A 13,537-nucleotide genomic window follows, 5' to 3' on the forward strand; every position below is an offset into this window, starting at 1 on the left:
GAAGGGGGATGCACCGGATCAAGTTTAGAGGACAAAATTTGTAAGCTGAGGCTGTCTTTTCTGAAAACTTGGGTATAATTTTGTAACTAGCAGTGAGAGGGGTATTTTATTGGTTTTGAAGCTCATTCTTAAGTTGTTCATTTGAATGTGGTCTGAACAGCACACACCATAGGGTACCACGGGAGGAAAGTATTTTACTTGAGTAAACATAATGTACTTCAGTAAGATCAGTAGGCACTTCACTTGTGAGCTGAGTACAGACCTCACTCGAAGGATACCATATCATGCCCCTGTACTCTAGAACAGACCCATAGAAAGATACACAGTAAAAGTAACAATTTTTAAAAGTGCACATTTTGAGCATGCACAGTTGGAGCTGTGCAAACAGCCCAGTGTTTCAAATAAATACAATTATTACTAATTAATTTTTATCAAAATATCTTACAGTATGGTAACCATTTACAATTATTGCTCCATTAAGTGTTTTAGCATCAAAGAGCACTTGTTGACCTGTTATGTAATACTATATATATTAATACTGAAGGGGGTTTCAACTGCAGCTTAATCAGTTTAGATCCTGGCATTGCTCTGAAATATTTCAAGAGAAACCCTGACTAGATCTTGATTTACCAAGGAAAATGAAGTCCACATTTAGCTGAGTGCAATGCACCATTCCAAAGTTACAGCAGTTCTCCTCAAGTAAGGCAAGGTCACGGCACTGGTGGAGAAAAGGTGCTTCCCAATGGCTTGTTTTCACGGCTTCTTCGTAGGAGCAATTACCAGGGTCTCAAGTATCTGGATATCAGCGTTACCACCCTTTCAACAACTAAGAACATCAACGCTTAAAAATAAAATATAAAAACTAAAATAAATGTAAAAAAATAGTGAACAAGTAAAATAAATACAAGAATTGCACAAGACAGTCTGATGTAAACACTTCAATTCCCAGCGGAGACTCCTGAAGCTCAGGGTCAGCGACTGCTTTCCAGCAGCTTAGTGAGCACTCGGACTCTGAAGGGGCTCCATCTCCTTTTCTCCGAATAGTTATGATTTAATCTTCCATAGCTTTAAATTAAATCCAAGCAAGTCACTGATAACACCAGACACAGCTGACAGGATGACAACCTGGGTGATGTTATAAAGCAGCGGATTCATCGTAAGCCTGTACAACCTAAAGGGGCTGTCCAATTCCTTTAGTAGTTTAGTAGCCAGCTTTAAAACATTATTCACTAGTGTCAACTCTTCCTTTTTGTTAGGTTTCTTCTCCATTTTCAAGTAGAGGTTTATCTGCTCTGTAAGTAATATTGAGGTATTGCTATACTTCTTACTTGTTTCTGAGCCCAGGGTAACAAATCTTAAGAGAAAGAGTGTTAAGGAGATGCACCAGATCACCAGCTCCCAGTTGTAGTGGCACTCGAGGAAGATCTCGTGCATGTGCAGCAGCTGGGCACAACAGATAAATACAACTGAGATGGTCAACAGGAAGGCAGATGAAACTATTACATCAACAGATCTCTGTGGACCACGACGCTTAAGATAGGAACGGAGAGATAGCCACATTTTTATATTCTGTACTTTCTTCAACCGGAAATGAGGAACCTCAGATTTTCGAGCCCTCCTTGCAGATGTTAAATGTCCAAAGAGTTTTGCAAAAAGCAATCGCTGCTTATAAGTTCTTTCTGCTACACAGAGCAAAAAAAAAAGAAAATCCATACAAGAGATACACGAACCACAAAACTTATTATAACCATAGAGAGAACCATGACATCTTCATTAGAACCAAATGCAATCACATAAAGTTCTGAAGCAGAATGTGCTGTGAGTTGTTCCAAGTCTGTGGCTTGAGAGAGCCGAAAAACAAATGGTGTTAAACCTAAGATTAGAGAGATTGCATTTCCAAAAATCTGGTATCCTATTCCTGGTATATGGTTGTTCACTCTGTTCATGATCATCCCACTGATCTCAAGCACAGACATGTCTGCTTTTTTGCAGTCGTTGCCTTCCCACACGATCGCGCTTATCTTTTCCAATCCTGGGTGAGAGCTATGGAGCCAGGGCAGATGACTCTCATTAGGATAATGCTTCTTGTAATGATGTGACTTTCTATTCCAGAGGACGCTTTCAGAAGGTCTGTCCACGTGGCGGCGAAGTGAATATCCTGTTTCAGGACCTTCTTCACTGGATACTTCATCAGAGACATTTGTTATTGTCCTTTGGGTATCTTTGCTGAGGATGCTCCTCGGCACTGCTGGGAGCCGGGTGGTCTCTTCCGACCGAAGAGTTTGACAATGAGGTTCATGATGTTGTATTCCATCTTCACTGTTTTTAACAGTCTGCTTCCCATCAAGAGACACATAGCCATTGTCAGTCTCTGTTGATTTATCAATTGAATTCTTTGTTTTAGTTGATCGTGATAAGAACGCAGCGTGCCAGAGATCCCTGAAGACAGCACCAACACCATAAGAGCTGCTTGGGCTGTGGCTCTGGACAGCTCCTTCCTATGTATTATCTGTGGTACTAGAGCCATCTCCTTCCCTGTGCACTTCCAAATGAACTGCTTTCCTCAATTTCCTTCTTCTTTTACCGCTCGTACTCAGAGGTGGCCTGGGTGTCCTCGTAGACATGATCTGACAATGCACCGTTCCCAAGAGCAGCATCAGCCATATGGGCCCAACCACTTCGGTCAGAGGTATGCTGTGTGTGCTTGATTTCTCTTTGTTCAACAGATTTTTCCCATATTTGTTGATCATAGGCACCAATCTTCTTTTGATACCAGACTATAGCATCTGTGACTTTGGACGCCATTTATTCCACTGAATTTACACATTCGACATTTTAGGCTGGGAGCAGGCGCCGCACCGCTAGGAGGCGGCTGGGTGCGTGGGAGACGCCGCCGCCGAAGCCCGGGAGCCACAGGGAGGCTGCGGAGCGCGCGCTCCCTCCAGGGTGTCGCCCCACCCCCGGCCACAAGACCCTGCCCAAATTGGATATTTGTAAGGCAGATATTTAAGTAAATCACCTTGTCACCTCTGTAACAAAAGGAGTCAAGTTACCTAACAAAATGGCTATATGCTCCTTTATATAAAAAAGGTTCTCATAGATGTTTCTTTTAGCTCTTTTCCATTCAGCCTTCCCCCCCCAAAAAATCCTGCTGATAATATTGGTCTTTTTTTCTCTTAACAAGATGAGGCTTTGTCTTTTCCTTTTATTTGTTTTACTCTGCCATGAAGACTGTGGCACCAAGCAGCCTCTGCTAAAGTTGGAGGTGTGGTCATGCTTGGTTAAAAATATCTAAGATCAATTTGTCTCGTACTTCATCATTACATACAGTTTAAAAGCTAATTGTTAGTCTGTACAGTGTGTGCTTTAAAAAAGTCACCTCAAAACTGAAATGTGGTTATTGTGATAAACCAGGGCTTCTACCCTAAGCCAAAAATTTTCAACATGAGACAAAAACAGAAAAAAGTAGAATTTATGATAATACATGCACTACATTAAAATTCACAAAATCACAGTCCTACCAGTCTCCCAGCTTAATATGATACTCAGCTCCACTGTGCAAAATGGCTTTTCCTGCGCCATAATTTCCCTAAGGTAATTAACTTTGACTTATCCCATATAGCAGAATCAGTATTCAAAAGATGACAACATTGTGTGCAATTCATTAAAATAGATCCCCATAAAATTATCATTTCTTTTTCACAGATTACTTTTTCTCAGCTACTAATGAGGAGCATGGAGTGATAAGCAGCTCTTGCTAAGTTTTGAGGATGAATCCACAGTCATGTGTCAGCTGAATCTTAATTATAGTTTCTACGCATACATTTTTACCATCTCCTATACTAAAGGAGGAACCTACCGAGACACCTCTCAACATCTTTAGAGACAGAAATAAAAGTTAAGGCAGTGGTGACTTGGTTTGCTGATAGCCCATGGCATTCGCACCACACTTCCCCACACAAGACATACAAAGCTCATCACAGTTCACAGAGCTTTATCTCTGTGGCCCAGCACAACTTTGATTCTAGCTATATAGCATTAGTGGTGCCCATTCTAGTGGACTCCTTCCTACAAGATGCCCCAATAAACTCCAAACGCAACACTTTCTGGCTATCCAGTCAGCCATTCATCAATATTCTATTATTATTATTATTATCATTACTACTACTACTACTACTACTATTAGACGTCTATGGCCCCATACTGGCCTCCCCAGTTTTCCTTCTAAGGCAATAATGTTGCTGATGCCACTGTAGCTTTATCAGATTACTCTTTTGTGGCTAATACTTTTTATTCTGTCCAAATATTTCATGGCTTATGGCACTACAGTGCTTTGACTTCACATCCTCGCTTTCACCTCACTAAAACTCAAGCTTCCTCTATTTTTAGGGGATGCACTATTTGCAATTTATTTTTCCTTGCCCAACTTCCACGGTGGGCCATTTTTCCAGTCCTCATAGCAATAAGGTCAATCATACCTAGCAGACTGCTGTCACTGAACTGAGACCTTTTAGGTGTCTCAAGTATTTCTATGTGTCCATGGCACAGCTTGTGAAAAATTAAAGACAAAAATTCTACCCAACATTTATTAACATGTTTTGCTGTGATGGGGACCCCACCATCTGAAAACCAATAATGGTCCAGAACTTAAAAGTACTATTTTTAAAAACTTCCCTCAAAATCAGAATATTATCCATATTACTGGTATTCCCTACAACAGCACAGGTCAAGCTATCATAGAGCATCAATGGAGGATGTTAAAATATTATTTATATAAATTTAAAAAGGGGGAAGACCCCCCACATGAATTCATTATATAACATTCATCATGCTCATTTTCCTGAACTTAAAATCTTTCCTCTTAGATTGGGTGTGGTGGCACATGTCTGTAATCCTAGCTCTTGGGAGGCTGTAAATAGGTAGATCACTAAGAGTCCAATGTAGTAGTAAGACCCTGAACACCCTGTAGACCCTTTCCTAAAATACAAAAAATAATAAATAAAATAAAACCTTTCCTCTGAAGGTGTCTTGATTTATCAATGCCAAGATCTCCCTTTCACTTTTGTGCATGCATGGTTCTTATTGAACAGGATATGTCTGATCACTGGGAAGGCCAGTAAAGCAAGACAGGAGGAGATCTGCTTGTGTGCTTACAGACAATGGGACTCGGTGTGTTCCCACCAGATGGTTGTGGCCATGGATTTCTGAAGGATGCAAAGCAGCTGATGGCCCAGATAAAGCATCTGATGCTCCACCCATATCTGAGTGTGGTATCATGTTAGGTTCAGAGGGTAAATATTCTCCTAGAGATGTGCCTTATGCTTTTGAAGGTACTTACTGCATCTGCTAACATGGAAGTGAAAAACATCTACAAAGAAAAACAGTACTGTGAAAGAGACAGAAGAGGACATCAGAAAATGGAAAGATGACCCCTACTGCTCTTGGATAGGCAGTATCAGTATTGTCAAAATGACCATACTACCAGAACCAATATACAGATAGGGGTTGTAAAGAAACCTCAATCAAAATACCAATAGCATACTTATAGATCTAGAAAAAAAGTCCAGGGCCAGGGAAATGGCTCAGTAGAATAAGTGCTTCCCCAGCACGCACAAGGGCCTGAGTTCAATCCCTGGAAAAAAAAAAAAAAAAAAGGAAAGGAAAAAAAAATCCTTAAATTTATATTAAACCACAAAAATCCCAGAAACAAGAGCAGAGCAGGAGGAGTAGAAATACTTTATTTTAGTCTATACTACAAAGCAATAGTGATAAAAACGGCATGGTAGTGGAACAAAAACAGAAACATGAATCAATGGAACAGAAATGAAGATACAGAAACATCCCCACATGCATCCAGCTATTTGATCTTCAACAAAGGGGTCAAAAACATATGTTGGAGGAAAAGTAGCCTATTCTGCAAGTGTTGCTGGGAAAATTGGTTAACTGTGTACAAAAGATGAAGCTGGACCCTTATTTCTCAACACATACTAAATTAAAATAAAAATGGTTCAAAGATCTAAATATTAAAATAGAAACATTAAACCTACTAGAAGACAAAATATGTAAAACATTCAAAGCCATAAGTATAGAAAATATTTTCTAAACAGGTCCTCAACTGCACAAGAAATAATAGCAAGAATCAACAAATGGCATTATATCAGACCTTTTAACATTGAGACAGCAAAAAAAAAAATCAATTTTTAGAGTGAAAGGAGAATCTACAGAATAAAAAAAAATTGCCAGCAACTTCTTAAACAGTGGAGTATTTTAGAAAAAAAAAATATACAAGGGCTGGTGATATAGCTCAGTGGACTAAGCACTTGCTTAGGTAAGCATAGGGGCCATGATTCAATCCTGGGCACCACATGCCATGCCAGCCCTGCCTCCTGGTGCGCTGAGCTGGTGATGGAGTCTGAGCATGGTGGTGCACACCTGTAATCCCAGCAGCAGGGAGGCAGAAACCAGGAGGATCACTACGAGTCAGAGCTGCCTAGTGAGTCCTTGCGCACACACACACACACACACACACACACAAATCCGAAGAACTCAAACAATTAAACCACTCAGAATTAAAGGCCTATTCAAGAAATGGGTAAGAGAGGGCCAGAGAGATAGCTTTGTGGTGTAAGTGTCTTCCTGGCAAGTGCAATGACCCAGGCTCGATCCCTGGTACCACATGCCATGCCAGAGCACAATGCTGGCCACCAAAACCAGGCATGGTGGCACATGCCTATAATCCCAGAGCTGGGGAGGCTGAGACAGGAGGATTGCTATCAGTTTGAGCTGTGGCAAGACCCTGTACCAAATAAAAAATTAAATAAAAGATAAAAAAAGGAAATGGATAAGAGAAATGAACAGATACTTCAGAGGAATAAATACAAATGACCAAAAATATATGAAAAAATGTTCAACATTTGTGACCATCTGAGAAAATTAACATAATGCTAAGATTCCATCTTACTTCAGGAAAAAATGGCAACCCTTGAGAAGTCAAACCATAACAAATGCTGATGAGGCTGTGGTGGAAAAGGAATCCTCCTGCATTGTTGGTGGCAGTGGAAACTAGGACGACCATTATGGAAATCAGTATGGTGATTTCTCATAAGTTTAAGGCTTTTTTTTCCTGTATTTTAGGGAAGGGTCTACAGGGTGTTCAGCGTCTCACTACTAGATTAGATTTGTAGTGATTCACCTGTTTACAGCCTCCCAAGAGCTGGGATTACAGGTGCATGCCACCACACCCAGTCTCAATTGCTGTCTCAGTGTGCCACAGGGGCAGGGCTAGCACAGCAGGCCTGGGGGATCGAATCCCCAACCCCTGTGTCTGCTTGCAGGCACTTTAATCTGCTGAGCTATTTGGCCAGCCCACAATTTCTCAATAAAGTAAAAGTACAAATTTATATGACCCAGCCATCCTCTGCTAAGTACCATTTCCAAGGAGTTTAGGACATCGCACTACAGTGATATATGAATAGCCATGTTCGTAGTAATGTAACTCATAACAGCTAAATACTAGGAACAGTCTGGATACCCATCAACAGATAACTGTATAAAGAATATGTAGTATCCATAAATATTGATTGCTGTAAAGGGAACACAATTCATTGAGCAGGAAGTCCATAAAGTGTTTGTACTTTGATTTCTTAGTAACCTCAGGGTCCCTCACCTCCTTACTTCACTCTTACCTCTTTCTCTATCCTTAAAATATTTATCACTCGTGCATTATGGCTTTTTTTACATATTTATCCACGAATTTCTAGGAAATATTAATTATAACATACAACTTATTTGTCCTAATTCAGGATGATCTTCTAAAACTAACAAAGATCACCAAAGGACTTTTACCTATGTTCTAGGTAATTAATTGTAGCCACATAGTATGTGTCCTTCTTCATATGCTACAAGCATTCATAAAAAGACACAAATGCACACGCAAATTTAAATGTTTTTGTTAAAAAATGCCTGGCAAGCCCAAGGGCCTGAGTTCAATTCCTGGTTCCGAAAAAAAAAAAAAAAAAAAAGGATATAGCCTGCTTAGGCAAGCACAGGGACCAGTGTTCAAATCCGGCACCAAATGCCCCGCAGGTCCCACACCTAGGTATGCTGAGCCAGCCATCAAGTCCCAGAGTGGAGGCGCATGTCTGTAATCCCAGCACTGGGGAAGCTGAAAACAAGAGGATCACAAGTCAGAGCTGTGTAGTGAGACCTTGTGCCAAATACAAAATTAAAATAAAATAAAAAATAGATATAAAAAATATGTAGTATCATCTATATATAATGGAGTACTACTTTGCTATTAAGAATGACAGATTTGAGATATTTATAGGAAAATGAATGCACCTGGAAAAATACAATGTTGAGTGAATTAAACCAGACAAACAAGTTAAATACCATACAGTATCTTCCATTTGAATGAGGCAAAGTATAAACAAAGAGAATAAGTACATGTAGCAGGGAACAAGGAGATGGGTCTCTTCAATAGGGAAATGGTCCAAGTAAGAAGGGGAATGGGAAATGCAGAGAACAAAGATATGCAAACATTATAACCATAACATGAGCTAAGATTAATAATATCAGTAAGAATGAAAAATGATATAGGAGAATTGGGGGGGAAGAAGATGAAAGGGATGAAAAAAGAAACAAGCTGCAACTTTGTAGGATGTACATATCACCACTCCCCAAGATGACTGTAAACGACATGAACTGCAAACATGAACTACTAAAAATGAAACCTGAAATTATAAAAGGCCAATGTTATCACCTAATTTTTGTCACAGTAGCAAAGTATGATAGAAAGTTTTCAGGATTACACAATCTATGGTCATTATTGCTACTTAATGTATTATATTATTTATTTCTATTCTTACATTGGTGGGATTTTTAGTGAGTTATCAGCAAAAAAATGAGTAAAGTCCACCAAGCATTCTCTTCACAATAAATTGTTCAGCAAGACAAAACCATTAGATATAGCCATGTCAACTTTTTGTGCTTAGGTAAGTATGGGCCAGTGAATTAAATTCTTTTGTTATATTTTAGTTCCACACATTGTAGTATTTTGAAAGTACTTCTTTCTCACAGTGACACTGAAATTTTCCTATTTATAGATCCCGTATAAAAGGAGGCTCAAGATCCAAAGACTTGCCTTTAATGGCAGCGACTCTGCCTCTTTAAGCAGAAGCTGATGGTGCTGTCACTGCTCATCTCTCTTAAAGACGGAATGACAGGTGGGAAGAGGGAAGAGAGAAGAGGGAGAAGGAAGATTAAAAGGGGACTTGCAATGTGTTGTGTACATGTACCTGGTTTCTAGGAGTGATGTGATCATTACATACACAAATATGCACAAAACATATATATAAGATAAGGGGTCAAAAAGGATAGAGGGTGGAGGAAGGAGGTGGGGAAAAGTATAACAGGAAATCAATGTGTCACATGCTTGTACCAAGGAATGTAATCATCATGTACTATAAACGTGCACCAATAAAAATAAATACATACAAAATTAAAAAATAGATCCTATATATATATACATGGGTCTATCATATATTTATATATGACATCTCTATAGAACGATTTATATTGTTGCAACAATGAGAAAATGAAACCAAAATAGCATAAAACATAAAAATAGCAAATACAAAGAGAAACACAATTGAAAAATCCCAGCACTCTGAAAAAACCAAAATGTAGAACTCTGTTATGGTTTGTGTATAGGTGTCCCCCCAACACCTCTGGCAGACACTGGGCAGCATCTGGAGTTTGTGATTGATTATTGTGGGTGTGGATGTTGCACTGGCACTGGGGCAGGTAATTTGCATTACAATGTAAGGAGGAAAGAGAAGCTAGCTGCTTGAGCTGCTGCTACCTCTTTCTGTGCTCTTGCTCTTTGCCATCCCATGAAAGGTCGTTGTCTGCCATGTGCCACTCTGTCTTGGAGCCAGCTGAGTATGGACTGAAACCTCCAGTAACTGTGAGCTAAATAAACCTTTCCTTCCTTCATGTTGAGTGTCGGGTATTTGTCCCAGCAATGAGAGAAGAGTAACTAAGATAACCTCATTAAAAATATATAAAAACTACTGAAGTTAAAATGAAATGGTGTAGTGTGCTTACAGTGTTATAGCAATGTCAGCAAGGACAGCATCCACAAGAGAGAGACTAAGAGTATAGAACAAAGAAGCCTTATTGTGAACCATTGACTGACACTCAAAGAGTCAGGACTCACCATTGACAGGCCCCATTTGGACTTTACCTCTAGGTTATATATTTTTAAGTTTCCATAGTAACCAGATTACCTTATCATGTCATTTTTAGGAATGTTGCAAGAATGTCACACAATTGCCACAAGGTTTACATTTCCCAGACAGTGTTGACCATCTCCTGGTCATAGGACATTGTGGTTGAACATTTACCTCATTTTTCAATTTCTTTTCACTATTTGTTCTTATCTCTGTGAGCTAAGTGGGAAGAGGTGAGGGAGTGAGTTTTCTATGGATTCAGTGAATTTAAGTGATTTTTAAAATGGAGTTTCAAAAGAAAATGGTCTCTTTGGCTCCACCAATAGGTTGTTTTTCAATATTGCTAAGATGTCCATTCTTGGGCCTGCCAAATAGCTCAGCAAATTAAAGCACCTGTTTAGGCAGATGCAGTTGGCTGGGGTTCGACCCCCAGCATGCCACGCCGCCCCCGCCCCCAGGGTGAGCTGAAGTGGCAATTGTTACTGCGCGTGGTGGCACACGACTGTAATCCCAGTGCTTGGAAGGCTGAACACAAGTGGATCACTATGAGTCTGATCTACGTAGTGAGACCCTGTACTGAAAAAAAAAGTCCATTCTTTCACACTTATGTACCTATTTGATGTGATGCTATTTGAGATCTTCATTTTTGAGGGATGGGATACTTGAAGAAAAAAAAGTCATTTAAAAATAAATACAAAAATGTCAATGCCCACATGCATTTCCACCCTGTTTGAATGGTGCAGTTCTCAGCCTCAAGATGACATGTTTGTATACTGAAAACTTTAAAGACTCCACTAAAATCTGTTACAACTAACAAATTCTGTCCATTTTTACAAAACCTACATGTACACTGGGTACTCAGCCTATCCCAATAGCTCTGCTGGATCAGCTCTGAAGTCCCCAACAAGAGCAAGAAGCACTGTGAGTCCCTGTGAACAGGAGTCCAGGTAGGGGCCAGCAAAAGACCATAGTCCTTCAGCCCTTATACACTATTTCCTTCCCCATTCCAATCTTTTAATGGCTTTTTGACACACAAAGTATGACTTGGCTCACAGTAAGGAGCCCAGATGGACAATACTAGCCAGTCTGTGCCCCTAGTGCCTAACTTGTCCTAGTTCTTTCTGTCATGGACCCTACACATGTAGCCTCCTTAAAGGCAGAGCATCTGCACTATCATCCATACTTTTGCCCTGTAACATGGATATCATCCTCTAAGGCCATCATTTTTCATTCTCCTGTAGTCGCAAAGTCAACTATGGCCCAACTGACAGTGCAATTACTGGGCCTGGGAGTGCAACACCCAGTGCCAATGATGCCTCGGTGCAAGCCTACATGGTTCAAGGACCGTGGGAAATTTTACACCATCCTTCAAACCCAGGAGCCACACATGTGGTCCTCAAGTGAGCAGCAAAATGTTAGCCTTTCCTTTGTAAACAACCCAGTGACACAACATCAGTGATCAATCTACCCTGTCCTGCAGCCCAGCTACCTTGCTATTTAGTGGCAGCATAGTGCAGCCAGGACTTGTGGAATAACTTGACTCCAGTCCACAAATGGCATGGCAGCAACCAATCAACTGACTTCTGCTAAGGTTACAGGTAGTTTGCACAGTGGCATAGCCATTACTGGTGTTAGATGTGGAACCAGGATGAACAGCTGTGGAGATAGTACTTTGATCTTTGCCTATACCACACCTGGCTCTGGTATTCAGGGGACCTGTCAATTCCATGAGTGGATGGAATTCTGGATTTGGTAGGCTTACTTCAGGGCCCAGTTCCAGGTCTAGAGCCCAGTGACAAAATCTCTGGGTTGTAGACACTCTTTGTGGAGAGTAGAAGAGAGATAGTCATTACCACCTTTCCTTGCCTGGCCATGAAATGTGGCAGATCTGAGCTCTGGGCTGGTTTTTTCTCCCTTCTACCTGGCTTGATGCCCACTGCACCTTCCCAATGTTTACTTTCCCCTACCAGTTTGCCTCAAAGATCATCATATTTGTACTTTTTTACATATAAAGTTGGTTGTTTTAAACATAAATACAAAAACATAACATGTATTTATATTGGGCAACAATGTAAAAATGAAACCACAGCATAAAATATAGATACTAAACACAAAGGCTAACAGCAACACTTTTACAACTAAAAAATAACAACCCTGACAAAAACAAAATGAAAGACGTATTACAAAAATACAACCTACTGAAATGTAAAATATATACAAGTGAAATGATATAGCATTTTCATGGGTTGGGTGTTTCAAGATTGTTAAGATGCCCATTCTTTCAAATTTAAAGTATATATTTGATGTAAGACTAATTAAAATCATTCAGGATACTTGAAAAATATTCAAAATGGATAAAAATATCAATGACCCAGAAGGGTAGTGACAATTTTGAACAAGCAGGAAAAAACAGAAAAGTATATACTACTAGTTTTTATTAAGAACATTTGGTATTGCTGCAGTAATAAACAACAATGGAAGAAACTACTCCAGAAGACCTTCATATGAATGAGCCTTTTTTTAAAGAATATCTGAAATTTTTAATCCTTTCTTTATAGGTTATTAGATAACTTTTGATTAAGAAAACTGTAGAAAATTAGTAACTGCCACAATTTTTCCTTTTTATGTAAGTATTACATGCACATTGTAAAGCACAGAAAAGTCCAACAATATCAGATCATCTATAATCATTAATCTTTTGGAGAGCATTTTTTCGTTCATCTCTCTTAAATGTTCATATAAATACATAATATTACATATACAGTTTAAAACCATACATACTACATACTATATTTACATTGTTGTATTTTAAAGTCTCTCTCTCTCTCTCTCTCTCTCTTTTTTTTTTGTGGAACCAGGGATTGAACTCAGACCCTTGCGCTTGCCAGGGAAGCCCTTATTCCACTAAGCCATCTCCCCGGCCAAAGTCTCTATTTTCTAACCTCATGGTTTTTTTTGTTCTTTTCAAGGTAACCAATACTGACAGCCTACTCAAGTCTTCTATGCCTGCCTGCATGCACATCTAATCACTCAAATGCACATATACATAATATACATATCACTTAAACAAAAACGAATATATACATATATTATGAAGCAATAATTTATCAAAATACTTTGACAAAACCTTTAAATCAATTAGTATAACGCATTTTGAAAATTCTCAGGCTGTTTTAAAATATTGTTGTACCATAATTTATGCAAGCATTCCCTATTGACACTAACTTTATTTCCATTTGGGACTTCTTTTCCTGAATATAAAAAAATAATCCAACAAAAATTCTTATCTGTATTCTTTTGTATTG

The 13,537-nt window shown here is 39.3% G+C and overlaps 1 protein-coding gene and 1 pseudogene across 1 annotated transcript in view; both read right to left on the reverse strand.

Moving 5' to 3' along the window:
• Positions 1 to 13,537, reverse strand: part of LOC101560485 (zinc finger protein 287) — a 210,923-nt gene that overhangs the window by 93,179 nt on the left and 104,207 nt on the right. The window lies entirely within an intron of this gene.
• Positions 7 to 2,750, reverse strand: LOC101561280 (annotated as a pseudogene).

The sequence above is a fragment of the Octodon degus genome, unplaced genomic scaffold, assembly GCF_000260255.1.
Source record: "Octodon degus isolate 3935 unplaced genomic scaffold, OctDeg1.0 scaffold00067, whole genome shotgun sequence".
In the NCBI taxonomy this organism is placed as follows: Eukaryota; Metazoa; Chordata; class Mammalia; order Rodentia; family Octodontidae; genus Octodon; species Octodon degus.